This window comes from Sphaerodactylus townsendi, linkage group LG04 (genome assembly GCF_021028975.2).
Source record: "Sphaerodactylus townsendi isolate TG3544 linkage group LG04, MPM_Stown_v2.3, whole genome shotgun sequence".
Taxonomy (NCBI): Eukaryota; Metazoa; Chordata; class Lepidosauria; order Squamata; family Sphaerodactylidae; genus Sphaerodactylus; species Sphaerodactylus townsendi.
The window spans coordinates 9654510-9669838 of record NC_059428.1 but is presented as its reverse complement, the minus strand read 5'-3'; the positions used below and the strand labels follow the sequence as shown (position 1 = coordinate 9669838).

At 51.9% G+C, this 15329-nt stretch overlaps 1 pseudogene; it reads left to right on the top strand.

The window, feature by feature from the left end:
* Positions 1 to 1485: 1485 nt before the first annotated feature.
* Positions 1486 to 15329, top strand: part of LOC125431248 — a 196203-nt pseudogene continuing 182359 nt past the window's right edge.

The window sequence follows — 15329 nt, the reverse complement described above, 5'->3', positions numbered from 1 at the left end:
GCTGCTAATGGAACGGAAGCAGGGGTTCTGATCCATTATTTCTTCCCGGCGGAGCTGGGCACGTTGCACCTGCTCGGGAATGCTCCCGTGTGTTTTTAAAAATTACTATATTCTAAGGCAGAGGGCTGGGATTGCAAATAAACCCAGAGGCCAGGTGCATCGGCACAAAGTTAAACCATCACCGATTACTCAGGTGGTCAATAGAATATTTTTTGGCTTTAATTATTGAATATCAGAAACCCGACACAACAGACCGGCTTCCGGATATATTCTGGCTTCGAAAATCTTCAAAGGCGTGGTATTCTCAGCGCAGGTCAGTGAGTCATATGTACACCTGTTCCTGCAACAATCAAGTCGGACTTCTTTTGGCTGTGCCAAGTTTTCGCTCACTGCCGAATGTCCTACCGTGTACTCACCTGCCTTTGGAGATTGTGCCTTTGATCATGCCAGCCACAGGTGCAGGCGGAACGTCGGGAGCAAAAGCCACCAGACCACAGCCACGCGGCCTGGAAAACCCACCACGGCCGGTCGGTTCTGGCTGTGGAAACCCCCCACGACAAATTCCCAAATTATTGCTGAAGGCTTTCATGGCTGGAATTATGCAGGGGACTGCAACCTGCGGCTCTCCGGATGTTCACGGACTACAATGCCCATCAGCCCCTGCTAGTATGGCCAATTGGCCATGCTGGCAGGGGCTGATGGGAATTGCAGTCCATGCACATCTGGAGAGCCGCAGGTTGCAGACCCCTGCCTAGGGGGTTGTGGGTTTTCCGGGTTGTAGGGCCGTGTTCTGGTAGTATTTTCTCCTGACGTTTCACCTGCATCTGTGGCTGGCATCTTCTGAGAGATGCGGGCAAAACGTCTGGAGAAAATGCTACTGGAACACGGCCCTACAGCCCGGAAACCCCACAACACCCTAATTCCCAAATTGTTCAACTTGTGCATGTAAGACTGGGGAGTAAGTCCCATGGGCTTCAGCAGGACTTACTTTCGAGTAAATAAGAACTGGGCCACACACCTCTCTAGTAAACCTGGAATTAACCCCCTGAGCCCTGCTGTGCTGAAGTCATGCATGCAACCAGTGTGTGTGGGGCGGGGGATGCACAGGGACCCCTAGTGCATCGCCCCACCACCTAGGGGGGCCCAGCCTGGCCTGGAGAGAGACCCACACCGGGCTGCTTCCTACTGGGCTAAACTGCCCCCTTCAGCAAAACAACACCCCCCCCCCCCCAAATAAATAAATCTGGCTCCAGGCTTGAAGTTCAACGACCTACTTCTTTTTAATGGTGTTTATTTCCCAAAGAAGCCGCTCTGCCCGGTTGCGCTTTTACAAGCGGGCGAAGGAGGCGTGGTGTGCGTTTGTGTGCCAAAGAGGGGTGTGTGCGTGTGTGTGTGTGTGAGTGAGTGCGGGGGGGGGGGGGGGGGAGGGAGCCTGCGCGCGCGCGTGTTTGTGTTGCGAAGAGGCGCACTAGTTTCCTGCTCGCTGGCTCGGAGCACTTTTGTGCAGCAGCGCTCGGGAAGTGCCGCTCCCGGTGCAAAAGAAAGGGCCGGCGGGCGGCCTTCCTCGGGAGGAGGAGGAGGAGGAGGAGGACTCTTCCTTCCCCCCCGCCGGAGACAAGAGCGAGTTGTGTGGCCGAGACAGACCCGCTTCTGTGAGCCCGGATGGCCGGCCGCGGGCAGGGGAGGCGGCCCGGGGGGCCCTGAATGGCCAGCGGGAAGCTGACCGGGCGGCGGCCGAGGAAGAGGAGGAGGAGGAGGAGGAGGAAGGCGCCCGGCCGGCCGGGCCCCCTCCCAGCATGAGCGGCGGCGGCGGCGGCGGCGAGGTGGTCTGCTCGGGCTGGCTGCGCAAGTCCCCCCCGGAGAAGAAGTTACGCAGATACGTAAGTCCGGCCGCCGATTCCTTAATTCTTTGCTGCTATTATTATTAATAGCCACGTGATTGTGGTCCGGGGGGGCCAACGCGTGCGGGGCGACCATTGCCGCGGCGATCCGAGAAGGGCGGGCGTCAGTCCGGCGGCCGTGTTAATGGCTGTTGTTAATTATTAATTAATATTATTTCATAATATTAATTGCTATTACTCGTTGTATTCTTAGAGTCCGCGGTGCCGAAGCTTGGGGGAATGGGGGGGGGGGGGAGAGACACACCCCGTGCCTAACTGCCCCGGCGATCCAATACGTAAGTCGGACAGCTCAGCCTATTAATTGTTATTATTAATTATTATTATTATTAACTGTGTTATTACAGTCCAGGGTGGCAAGGCGTTCCCGGGGGGGGGGGGCACCGCGTGCGCCATGGCCCCGGCGATCCGAGAGGGGCATCGCCTCTTTGCGCCCCCCCCCCCACACACACACATTGTCTACACACCCCACCCCGCCCCATAGCTTGCCCTTAGTTGAAGGTTACCTGGCGGTGAGCTGGCTTGGACGGGGAGGGGGGAGGGGGGGGGGTTAGTTGTCATCGGATCTCTCTGGCTCGCTTGATACAAAAGCCAGTGGATCGATAGATCCCCGCCGCGTGTTTTTCCTCTCTTTCTCTCTCTCTCTACTCCGCTCTCCCCCCCCACCCCCGGCGAATTGCTTACTATTAATAGCGCCGTTTGGACACAAGACCCAGGCTGGGCCCACAAAGGGGGGGGGGGGCGGCATTTGGACCATCTTCTGTCCCCCCCCCCCTTTTTCCCAGTTTGCTTGTTTGGATGGGGAGGGGTCGGTCCGAGGAGCCCCGCCGGGACCAGTGGGTCGACTCGCTCGCCCGCCGGACCTCGGGAGTGGCCGCACCCCGGGCGTCCACCCGGCCCTTAAGCCGGACACTTCGGGCGCCCTCCACGTCTGCAAGCCCGGCCGGTCTGCTCCGGGCCGCCGAAGCGGAGGAGGCGCAAACCGGATCGCGCCGAGCTGGAATCCGGATCGAGGAGCGGCTGGGGTGGATTCGGGTTTAGATTGAGGCAGGTGCACCGGGCGGGGGGACGAGGGGGGGGGGCGGTTTGCAAAGCCAGTCCCGAGCGTGAATCACCTCGCAAGACTCCGGGGCGGCCGGGGGGGGAAGGGGGGGGGGGGCGCCCGGTCCGGCTCGATCGCTTGCCGGACCGGCAGCTGCAGGTGCCGGAGGGGACTGTCCCTTTGGCGGCGCCCTCTAGCGGCCTCGGGTGGCAGTGCAGCGCCTGGGAGAACCGGGGAGCTCCTTTCCCACGTGGAGGAGGGCAAAGGTGGGTCGGCCCCGGAGCAGATGGGGGGGGGGGGCTGGTGCTCAGTGGGAGAGGGTCCCCAACTCTGTCCCCCTCGGTTGTAAAGGATCTGCTGGTAGGTGGTGCAGAAAACCACTCTGCTCCAGGCTTCGGAGAGCAGCTGAGTAGGCAGTGCCTTCAACTCAGTGTAAGGTTTTTATTTATTTATTTATTTATTTATTTATTTATTTATTTATTTATTTATTTATTTATTTATTTAAAGCCGCCTATCCCGAAGGGCTCTGGGCGGCGTACAGCAGGCCTGCAACAACAATACATAATAACATTAAACACAGCAGGCTAAAAACAACATTTTAGAAGAAGAAGAAGAGTTTGGATTTATATCTCCCCTTTCTCTCCTGCAGGAGACTCAAAGGGGCTGACAATCTCCTTGCCCTTCCCCCCTCACAACAAACACCCTGTGAGGTGGGTGGGGCTGAGAGAGCTCCGAGAAGCTGTGACTAGCCCAAGGTCACCCAGCTGGCGTGTGTGGGAGTGTGCAGGCTAATCTGAATTCCCCAGATAAGCCTCCACAACTCAAGCGGCAGAGCTGGGAATCAAACCCGGTTCCTCCAGATCAGAGTGCAGCTGCTCTTAGCCACTGCTCTTAGCCACTACGCCACTGCTGCTCTCATAACATTTACACATAAAAACTAAGGTAATTTAAAACAATTGACAAATCTATAACCATAGAACACAGCAGCAGCAGCAATAATATATGGCGCCCGATCCCAAGGCCGGGAGGGGACAGTACTGTTGCTTTGGGGGGAGAGCTGCGGCAGGGTGGGGAAGCCTGTGTGTTGCGTGTGGAAGATCCCGGGTTCGATCCCCCCCGGCTGCCCTCGAAAAGGACCCGGTAGCAGGTGATGAGAAAGGACTCTACCTGAAAGAGCTCTGGGGACCTGCGGCCAGTCTGAGTTGGCAATCGAGGGTCTGATACGGTAGAAGGAAGTGGATATCTGTTCGACCGGGTGGCAGTGGAGGGAAGGGGGTGTTCATAGCCCCCCCAATTAATAACCGGGGATGGGGACATGGCTTTGGGTGGATCGTCCACTTTTTATCCAGTTGTCCCTGTAATATTTCCAGTTAGAAGAAGAGGAGTTTGGATTTATATCCTTCCCTTTCTCAAAGGGGCTGACAATCTCCTCCCCCCCCCCCCCCACAACAAACCCCCTGTGAAGTGGTGGGGCTGAGAGAGCTCTGAAGAACTGTAACTAGCCCAAGTGTTGGAGTGCACAAGCTAATCTGGTCCCCCAGATTAGCCTCCACAGCTCAAGTGGTAGAGCGGGAAATCACCTGATTCTCCAGATTAGAGCGCACCTGCTCTTAACCACTACATCACACTGGCTCTAAAGATTAGAGATCCCGGAGCAGCAGCTGCCAGCCAGAATAGGTAAGACTCACCTCGATATACCAGGGGTCTCACTCAGTAAAAAAACAACTTTGTGTATTTATATGCAGCTGAATTTTAATTTTTAGGAATGCTTCTTAGGTGTCCCATCCTATTAATTGTAGGATTTGCATTCTGTAATCCGCCTTGAATTGATCTGTCTAGCACAGGGGTAGGCAACCTTTACCACCCAAAGAGCCATTTGGACCCATCTCCCATGGCCCCGAAGATCTACCGAGCCGGAGAGGCGGCTCTGCAGAGCCACCTCGGGTTTGGTCCCTCCACTCACCTTTCTTTCCAGCGCTGGGAGGCAGAGGCGCCAGGCAGGGAAACCTTCTCTGCCCGATGGAGCAGGCGGGCAGAGGGGGGATGGCGTCTGTGGCCTGCCCGGTGCCGTTGCTTCTCGTGCTGTGGAAGGCAGCGGCCCCGGGCAAGGAAACCCCCTCTGCCCAACAGAGCAGACAGCTGCCTGCTCCATGGGGCAGAGGGGGGAATGGCATCTGCGGCCTGCCCGGTGCTGCCGCCTCTTGCACTGTGGGAGGCAGCAGAGCCGGGCAGGGAAGCCCCTGCTCTGTAGGGCAGAGGGTGGGATGGCAGAAGGGGGATGGCGGCTGCTCTGGAGGGACACGCCCACGCTACCCTTTGACCTCCAGGGGTCGGAGGGCAGCGTGGGCATGTCCCTCCAACCCTCCAGAGCAGCGCTGGAAGGAGAGGTGAGTGATGGGGACACGAAAAGCAGCGTACTCACACACAGAGCTGCCTCCGGTTCGGCCCCTGCACTCACCTTTCCTTCCAGTGCTGCTCTGAACGGCTGGAGGGACACGCCCAGGCTACCCTCCGACCTCCAGACCATGTGGAGCCTCAGTATAAGGCTGAAAGAGCCGCATGCGGCTCCAGAGCCGCGGGTTGCAGACCCCTGGTCTAGCACTTCACCTGCACCAAAGCCTTAAACGGAAAATAGCTAAATTGAACCTCAGGTCAGTCACATCTGCTCAGCTTAGCCTACCTCGCAAGACTCTTGTGAAGTTAAAATGCAGAAGAGGAAAAAAGACGTTAGCCATTTGAGGTCTCTGTTGGAAGAAGGCTGAGGTATAAATGAAATAAGTAAATCCTGGCACAGTTGTGTGGCTATTGGCTGTCTGGACACATGACTTACTTACATGCGTGATGAGGTCCCGTAAAATCTATATGTTCGCATTGGCACAATCTTTGCATGCCTCCAGCATCAAACATCTGGAAGTCAGTCGTAATTCCAGGAGAACTCCAGTGACTTGAGAGCCAGCGTGGTGTGGTGGTTAAGAGGAGGTGGATTCTAATCTGGAGAACCGGGTTTGATTCCCCACTCCTCCACCTGAGTGGCAGAGGCTTATCTGGTGAACCAGATGTGTTTCCGCACTCCTACATTCCTGCTGGGCCAGTCGCTCAGGACTCTCTCAGCCCCACGTACCTCACAAGGCGTCTGTTGTGGGGAGAGGAAGGGAAAGGAGTTTGTTTGCCTTGAGTCTCCTTACAGGAAAGAAAAGTGGGGTATAAGTCCAAATTCTTCTAAACGCTTCTTCTGCCTTGAGGCTGGTACCCACAATTGCCTCTAAGGCAATTCTTCTCTTACTGGGACTAAGCGACCACTGGCCTCGGTGACGGACATAATTGTGTCCGCATGGGTGTGAACAAGATCTGTGTTCTGTTTACCCTAGAATAAGGTTTCCAGTTTACACTTTTTCTCCTTGGTCAAGTAATATTTGCAAGAAGTTTTTGGACGGGGCAGGGGGAGCAGTAATACTGTGCTTCTACCTACTGGCACATGAAGTGGTTTATTATTTATTCATTCATTCATTCATATTATACACTTCCATTCCGCCAATCTCCCAAGGGACTTGAGGCGGCTTACATGTGTATAAAAATATATAGAGATTATAAAAGCAATACAAATTATAAAATAAAGTTATAAAAGCAATATATCCCATTTTTACCTCCGCATTCTCCTGCAGGCATAGATTAGGGCCTTGGTGGCGAACCTTTGGCACTCCAGATGTTATGGACTACAGTTCCCATCAGCCCCTTCCAGCATGGCCAATTGGCCATGCTGGCAGGGGCTGATGGGAAATGTAGTCCATAACATCTGGAGTGCCAAAGGTTCGCCACCACTGGATTAGGCTAGGTTTGGGGGAATTGCTTGCGCACGTGCACATACGCACACACAGAATACACATGAAGCAGCCTCATGTTGAATCCACCATCGGTCGTTCAAAGTTCAAATTGTCTACTCAGACCGGCAGCTACTCTTCAGGGTCTCAAGTGGAGGCATTTTACATTATCTGTGACCTCATCCTCTTAATGATGGAGATGCTGGGAACTTCTGCATGCAAAGCAGAGCTGCAGTCCCTTCCCTTAAGGTGACGATGCCTTATATTGGATCCATCAGTGTCAGTATTGTCTGCTCAGACTGGCAGCCGCTCTCCAGGGTCTCAGGTAGAGGTCTTTCACATCACCTGCTGCATGGGGTTTTTTTTTTAACTGGAGACATCCAGGATTGAACCTGGAGCCTTCTGCATACAAGCGGAGGTTCTGATACCACCCCACCGCTCCTCCCTATTTGTTTCTTTTAGATGGGAAAACGATATTGCTTTCTGTATTCCCTCCAGGTTCCAGTTCAGACTGCTATAAGACGTTATAGTGGCGAGACCAGATTTGTACTGATATACAGTGGCGTAGCTCCAAGGGGACACGGGGGGCGTGATGCACCAGGTGTGCACTGGCGTTTCGGGGACGTGGCGGGGGCGTTGCGAGTGGGGGCGCACACGTGCCCCGGGTACAGTTCCCCCTTGCTACAGCTCTGCTGATATACCACTCACTTTGGGCATTTTTTTGCACCTCAGTAGATGTTTGGGAGAGGACAGATTATATATTTTTTCAGATTTTGTTTGAGGTTGTTGCTCCCATGATTGATGAAAGCTTTTTGGTCGTGCTTAAGTGTTTTCTGTAGCATTCTAAGCAGCCGACATTCTAAGTATCACAATTGAATGGGGTGGTGCCCTGGCCCACTTCTCACCAGAAAGAGAACAGGGTCCGCCCCTCCAGACTCCGGTCAATTCCATCTTTCCGGTTGGGTCTTGTCTAGCAACGCAAGTCCATGGGAGGCATTTGAGGACGGGAAGAATGCGGAAGGAGCCGCGGAGGACAGGAATCTTTTTAAAGCGAGTTATGAATCAGCAGTCTCCGCAGCCTGATTTCCACTTGGCGCGACTCCATCGGCGATGGTGAAATTGCACCAGCCCGGGTGATGGATGGAACGGGCTGCGGAGCCGAGGCAATTTGTCAAGACGCTCGGCTGGCCGTGTCCGGCATTCCTGATGCAGGAGTCTGGGCCTTGCCTTTGCTGTGGGGAAAGGGGGAGGGTCTTCTGCAACAGCATCAAATGTCTAGGACAGGGGTCAGAGAAGGGGTGGAATATAAGCGGTATAGGGCGTCAGTGTGGTGGTACTTATGCATTTGGAATACTCCTATATTGAGCCAAGGTGCCCAGGTTGCTGATGGTACATACACGAGGACTCAAACCTTACAGAAACCCACTCCAGTGAGACTTAAGAGGAGTGGTACTGGTGCTCTCTTGGTGGCAGAGACGTATCTAGGGAAAATGTAACCCAGTGTAAAATCAGAGTGTTCTGCTCTCCCCCCCCCCCAACCAAAAAACTTAAGAACATAAGAACATAAGAACTAGCCTGCTGGATCAGACCAGAGTCCATCTAGTCCAGCTCTCTGCTACTCGCAGTGGCCCACCAGGTGCATTTGGGAGCTCACATGCAGGGTGTGAAAGCAATGGCCTTCTGCTGCTGCTGCTCCTGAGCACCTGGTCTGTTAAGGCATTTGCAATCTGAGATCAAGGAGGATCAAGATTGGTAGCCATAGATCGACTTCTCCTCCATAAATCTGTCCAAGCCCTTTTTAAAGCTATCCAGGTTAGTGGCCATCACCACCTCCTGTGGCAGCATATTCCAAACACCAATCACCCGTTGCGTGAAGAAGTGTTTCCTTTTATCAGTCCTAATTCTTCCCCCCAGCATTTTCAATGTATGCCCCCTGGTTCTAGTATTGTGAGAAAGAGAGAAACATTTCTCTCTGTCGACATTTTCTACCCCCTGCATAATTTTATAGACTTCAATCATATCCCCCCTCAGACGTCTCCTCTCCAAACTAAAGAGCCCCAAACGCTGCAGCCTCTCCTCATCGGGAAGGTGCTCCAGTCCCTCAATCATCCTCGTTGCCCTTCTCTGCACTTTTTCTATCTCCTCCATATCCTTTTTGAGATGTGGCGACCAGAACTGAACACAGTACTCCAAGTGCGGTCGCACCACTGCTTTATAGAAGGGCATGACAATCTTTGCAGTTTTATTATCAACTCCTTTCCTAATGATCCCCAGCATAGAGTTTGCTGCACCAGGTCATCTCAAAGTCACCATAACCAGGGGGAAGGAGGAAGGATGTGGGGGCGATTTTCCGCCCCTCACGTGACTATATGGCTGCAACCTGGGGACATTGGACCCCATTTGTCCCCCTGAACGATACACCCCCGCCTGCTTGGTGGGCTTCAGGAATCGGCCAGTTGGGCTAGTTTTGTTGGCCTGTGGTTGGAATAGGATCTGTGTGATCTGGGTTTGAATCCCCGCTCTTCCATGGAAGCTTGCTGGGTGACCTGAGAAAGTGTTGTTTGGTCCCAGCTGACTTACGGCGACCCTGTTGGGTTTTCAAGGCAAGAGGCAAACAGCCGTGGTTTGCCATTGCCTGTCTTCATAGCAATGTTGGATTTTTGTGATGGCCTCCAATCAATAGGAGCAGCAGTGGCGTAGGAGGTTAAGAGCTCGTGTATCTAATCTGGAGGAACCGGGTTTGATTCCCAGCTCTGCCGCCTGAGCTGTGGAGGCTTATCTGGGGAATTCAGATTAGCCTGTACCCTCCCACACACGCCAGCTGGGTGACCTTGGGCGAGTCACAGCTTCTCGGAGCTCTATCAGCCCCACCTACCTCACAGGGTGTTTGTTGTGAGGGGGGAAGGGCAAGGAGATTGTCAACCCCTTTGAGTCTCCTGCAGGAGAGAAAGGGGGGATATAAATCCAAACTCTTCTTATTCCTCTTCAATAGTCCCTCATTCCCCACGACTGCGTGGAGATTCCCTACCAATGAGGGGTGCTGATCAACCTGCAAGAGCTCCCCCTGCTGGGTGGCTGTCCAATCATCACATAATCAACGTGGTGGAAGTGCAGCCACGAGGCTTAAAGGGAACATTGTCACCGATCCAAATAATAACCACGAGCAACTCTGCTCGACTTTTAAGACCTGATGAGGTCAAGTTGGGTTGGGCCATCCAGACTGAGGTAAGGATAACTTGCCTGAAATTTTCACAGTGTCTGATGAGTGGCACCTGCCACACCCAGGGTTTGGTTCCCTTCCATTTTAAGAAGAGCTTAGAAGATGTGGAATTTGAGGGGGAACCAGTTTTGTGGCACACTGAAAGCATTGTTATGGTTGCTCTCTTCTGATCCCTGAGACTGTGGCTCGGTGGAAGAGATTTGTATCCCCGGTTTTCCCAGGTTCCCAGCATCCCAATGGGAGAGGTTAAATCCCCTGTATTTCCAATTTAAAAGGACAAGGCTGTAGGGGATGCAAAAAAACCTCAGTCTGAGATCCTGGAAAGCAGCTGCCAGTCAAAGCAGACAACGCTTGCTTTGATGGACCAAGGCTCTGAGTTGTATCAGGCAGTTTCTGAAGATCAACAGATATATCTATATATATATATAAAGCTAACAGTGTATTTGTTGATGATAGTATACCTCAGTAACTGCTGGGCCAATTCCTCTGAAAATTCCCAGCCACTACAGTCAGCCAGGTGAGAGTGTTTTTAGATGTTCACATACCTGACATTTCACACCTGACCCAGGTAAAACACCTTTTTCCTGGCGCTCCCTGGTGAAGGACATGCAGCTGCCTGTGTGTAACTGTCACCCTTAGAATGTTCGTGCCCTTAGAATGTTCGCTCAAATGGCCAGATATGAGCAGTGAAAACAGCACATAGGCAGTAACTCAAGTGGAAGTGAAACACATACACACACATACACACGAGGGAGAGGGAAGGGAGGGAGAGGGAGGGAGGGGTGGCATGCAAGGGAAGAGAAGTGAGAGAGGGGAGAGAGGGAGGGGAGGCATGCAAGGGAGGGGAAGCAGAATGCCCAGCATGTTGATATGACCCACCCACCCTAGTGGAGGGAAAGGGGAGGGAGGGGGAGGGGTGGCATGCAAGGGAAGGGAGAGGCCAGGCACCCTAGATTCCCTGAATACTGCGGTTACAGTTAAGAAAACCAGGCATGCATTACTCAGGAGTAAGCTCGGTACAGCAACCGTGACATACTTTGAATGGCTGCGTCGCACCCCTCAGAGGGTTTCCTCAGAAGCAACACCCATTGTCACCAACCACACTTACTCCCAGGTAAAGGATCATGACCAGCCAGCCTAGATGTGTGGTAGGGGTGCCTTTCCATTCCCCCCCCCCCCAAGGAATGCGGGCACACACATCAGTGACATCACACAATATCAGGCTGCGTGTTTGCATGAGCACGTACTGCTGGCCTCTGCCATTGATTTGCTGCTACTGTTCCTTTCCCATTTTACCACAACAAGCCACAGCAACGCGTGGCCGGGCCCCGCTAGTTTATATATAGATTCCTGTTTGCAGAGTAATGAGTAGAATGTAGCTTTGTGCACCACTTTAAAATAAGAACAGTTTTTTTGGTAAAGACCAGCCTTTTTACCTCAGAAATTATAAACAAAACAACCTTACTTATACTGAGAGAGAAATGGACTATATACAAAATAGCACTTATACATCAATACATTCACAGTTCATCGTTTCATTACAATTTGGTTACCATAACAAGTATCACTTACAATAGCAAACTTTCAGTCAGAGGCTTTTTACATGGCTTTTGTAAACAGAACACTTAACAACATCTTTCCTCAGCAGAGTCAGAGAGCTGACTGTTTCCAACTGTCGCTTCTAGAATGTTCGTTGAGATCTCCCAGAATTCCATGCTGCCACTTCTGTCAAATCCAACAGTTTCATGTGTGACCATCATGATAGGGCTGTTATTTTTGGCATCCCCTCTGCGAGGGGCTTTGTTGGCAACAGAAGTCCAGTTGCGGTTGTTATCTACATATGACGATTGCGTGCTTAAGCCTGGACTCTGGGGAGCAAATGATTGGTACTGTAGCTACAAAGCCACACTGGGCTTTCTCCACTGTTCTTTCTCTGCAGGCCAAGTTACCCTTATTAGTAAGACTCTTGACCATTTGAGAGGAGGCCAGAAAAAGGGAACGTGTGTTCTTGAGAAGTGTAAAGAAGGAAATCTTCCGGGAGGCTGCCCACGCCCCTAAGGCAGCGCACATTCTTGAACATTTCAGGGTTTTATGCTTGAAGCTCCTGCAAATGGGACTTTTCCACACAGTTCGTTTACCATATATACTTGTGTATAAGTCGACCATGTATAAGTCGAGGCACCTAATTTTACCACCAAAAACAGGGAAAACTTATTGATTCGTGCATAAGTCTAGGGTGGTAACTCCAAAGCAGGTGGGGGCAGGGAAGAGCCAGGGTGCCCGCTCCCCACCGGATCGCTCCCCCCCCCCGCCGCCTCCCGGATCCCCACAGCAGCCCCAGCCCTTGGCTGCTCTGGTGTTTCCTTGCTTGCAAGCAAGGAAACGCCAGAGCAGGCGGGGGCAGGAAAGAGCCGGGGCCACCCATGACACCGGGTGCATGCCTGTGGGGTTTCCAGCAGGCTCCTGCTCACCGCCAGTGCCACCCGTCGTCCCACTCACTCACTCACTCACTCACTCACTCACTCACTCACTCACTCACTCACTCACTCACTCACTCACTCACTCACTCACTCACTCACTCACTCACTCACTCACTCACTCACTCACTCACTCGTGTTTTCCTTTCCCTGCAGGCTCTGAGACTTGGCTTCAGGGGAGCTGGTACTCGGGCAGGGTGTCTCTATGATTTTCTTAAAAGGGCAATGCTTTTAAAATTGCTTAAGCAATTTTAACTACTACGCTCTTAACTACTACACAACGCTGGCTCGCTGGAATATAGCAGAACCATAAAAGCGTCATAAAAATAACAGCATTCTTTCATGGCAAAATGTGAAAGTCTGCTGAACCGTTCACAATGTTATTTACTGGTTTTGCAGGAATGAGGAATGATTCACTGTTTGTTTTTCTATATCGGTGTGTTTATACATATCGCAAGGCGGTGCGGTGTTGCTGCCGACGGTAAACTGATGATGTCTCCGGCACAAAAGGCGCTTCTCAGCTTTTGTGCGGCTGTGAAAAGCTGACTCTCCCTCAGAGTGATACATTTTTCTGATGCGTAATCGCGACAGACATACATTTTCCTCCGCTTGTTTACATTTGCGATCCAGGTGTCGTGTCCTGACGTTGACTGGCGGCCGAGCAAGGTGTGAAGAATTGTGTAGGACGGTTGTGGGATGGGTGACGGGTTTCCAGTAATGAAAGCCATGACCCCTGCCAAAACACTTTTTCTTTGAAACAAAGATCAAATGATACAAGAGGCAGTATTTTATAGTGGTTAGGGCATCAGACAAATGATCCAAAAGCTGTCGAAGGCTTTCACGGCCGGAATCACTGGGGTGCTGTGTGGTTTCCGGGCTGTATGGCCGTGTTCTAGCAGCGTTCTCTCCTGACGTTCCGCCTGCATCTGTGGCTGGCATCTTCAGAGGATCTGATAGTAGGAGAAGAGAAGTCGACCCGTGTATCACCTATCAGATCCTCTGAAGATGCCAGCCATAGATGCAGGCAGAACGTCAGGAGAGAATGCTGCTAGAACATGGCCATATAGCCCGGAAACCACACAGCACTCCAGCGATCCAAAAGCTGTATTTGCCAGATAACTTTGGTTGCTCTGAGGCTCCACAGGCTGCGGAAGCTTCCACTAGGCCCTACCCAAGTATTAGGGTTACCAACTTCAGGTCGGGAAATTCTGGGAGTTTGCGCGTGAAACTGATCTCTATCAAATGAAGTTCAGTTGACGTTCTGAGGGCTCTCCAGGTCTCCCCTGGAGGATGGTAAGCCAGCCCAAGTATGAGAATTTTGCATTTCAAGAGTCTGTAAGTCTGCAGAATAAATTTCCTCAGAAAGCCGATATTAGAAAGCCAATATTCCCGGTTCTCTGAGGCCCCTTCCGCACATTTAGAATAATGCACTTTCAATCCACTTTCAATGCACTTTGCAGCTGGATTTTACTGTACAGAATAGCAAAATCCACTTGCAAACAATTGCGAAAGTGGACTGAAAGTGCATCATTCAGCTACGTGCTGCGAAGGATCTTGTTCAAAAATGTGGCATGTACTGCAAGGTTTGGCACAGTGGTTATCAAAAGGCACAGTCCGGGTCCTGACCAGATGTACTTTGAGGCTAGGGTTACCTGCCTCCAGGTGGAGCCTGCTGATTCCCCAATCTTACAATTGATCTTTGGAGTACACAGATCACTTCCTTTGGTGAAAATGGCTAAGAGCAGGTGCATTCTAATCTGGAGGAACCGGGTTTGATTCCCTGCTCTGCCGCCTGAGCTGTGGAGGCTTATCTGGGGAATTCACGCCAGCTGGGTGACCTTGGGCTAGTCACAGCTTCTCAATGCATGGCAGCTGTGAAAAAGGCAAACTCTATGCTGGGGATCATTAGGAAAGGAATTGATAATAAAATTGCAAAGATTGTCATGCCCTTATATAAAGCAGTGGTGTGACCACACTTGGAGTACTGTGTCCAGTTCTGGTTGCCACTCAAAATCTCAAAATCGCCGCTCAATATCTCAAAAAGGATATTGAGGAGATAGAAAAAGTGCAGAGAAGGGCAACAAGGATGATTGAGGGACTGGAGCACCTTCCCTATGAGGAGAGGCTGCAGCGTTTGGGACTCTTTGGTTTGGAGAGGAGACGACTGAGGGGGGATATGATTGAAGTCTATAAAATTATGCATGAGGTAGAAAATGTGGACAGAGAGGAATTTTTCTCTCTTTCTCACAATACTAGAACCAGGGGGCATCCACTGAAAATGCTGGGGGGAAGAATTAGGACTAATAAAAGGAAACACTTCTTCACGCAACGTGTGATTGGTGTTTGGAATATGCTGCCACAGGAGGTGGTGATGGCCACTAACCTGGATAGCTTTAAAAGGGGCTTGGACAGATTTATGGAGGAGACGTCGATCTATGGCTACCAATCTTGATCCTCTTTGATCTGAGATTGCAAATGCCTTAACAGACCAGGTGATCGGGAGCAGCAGCCGCAGAAGGCCCTTGCTTTCACATCCTGCACGTGAGCTCCCAAAGGCACCTGGTGGGCCACTGCGAGTAGCAGAGAGCTGGACTAGATGGACTCTGGTCTGATCCAGCTGGCTTGTTCTTATGTTCTTATGTTCTTATGTTCTCGGAGCTCTCTCAGCCCCACCTACCTCACAGGGGGTTTGTTGTGAGGGGGGAAGGGCAAGGAGATTGTCAGCCCCTTTGAGTCTCCTACAGGAGAGAAAGGGGGGATATAAATCCAAACTCTTCTCTTCTTCTTCTTTTCTGGAGGGTGGACTTCACAGCATTCGGATTCAAATAATTTAACAACCGGTTGTACACAAGCACCATTTTAACAACCGGTTCT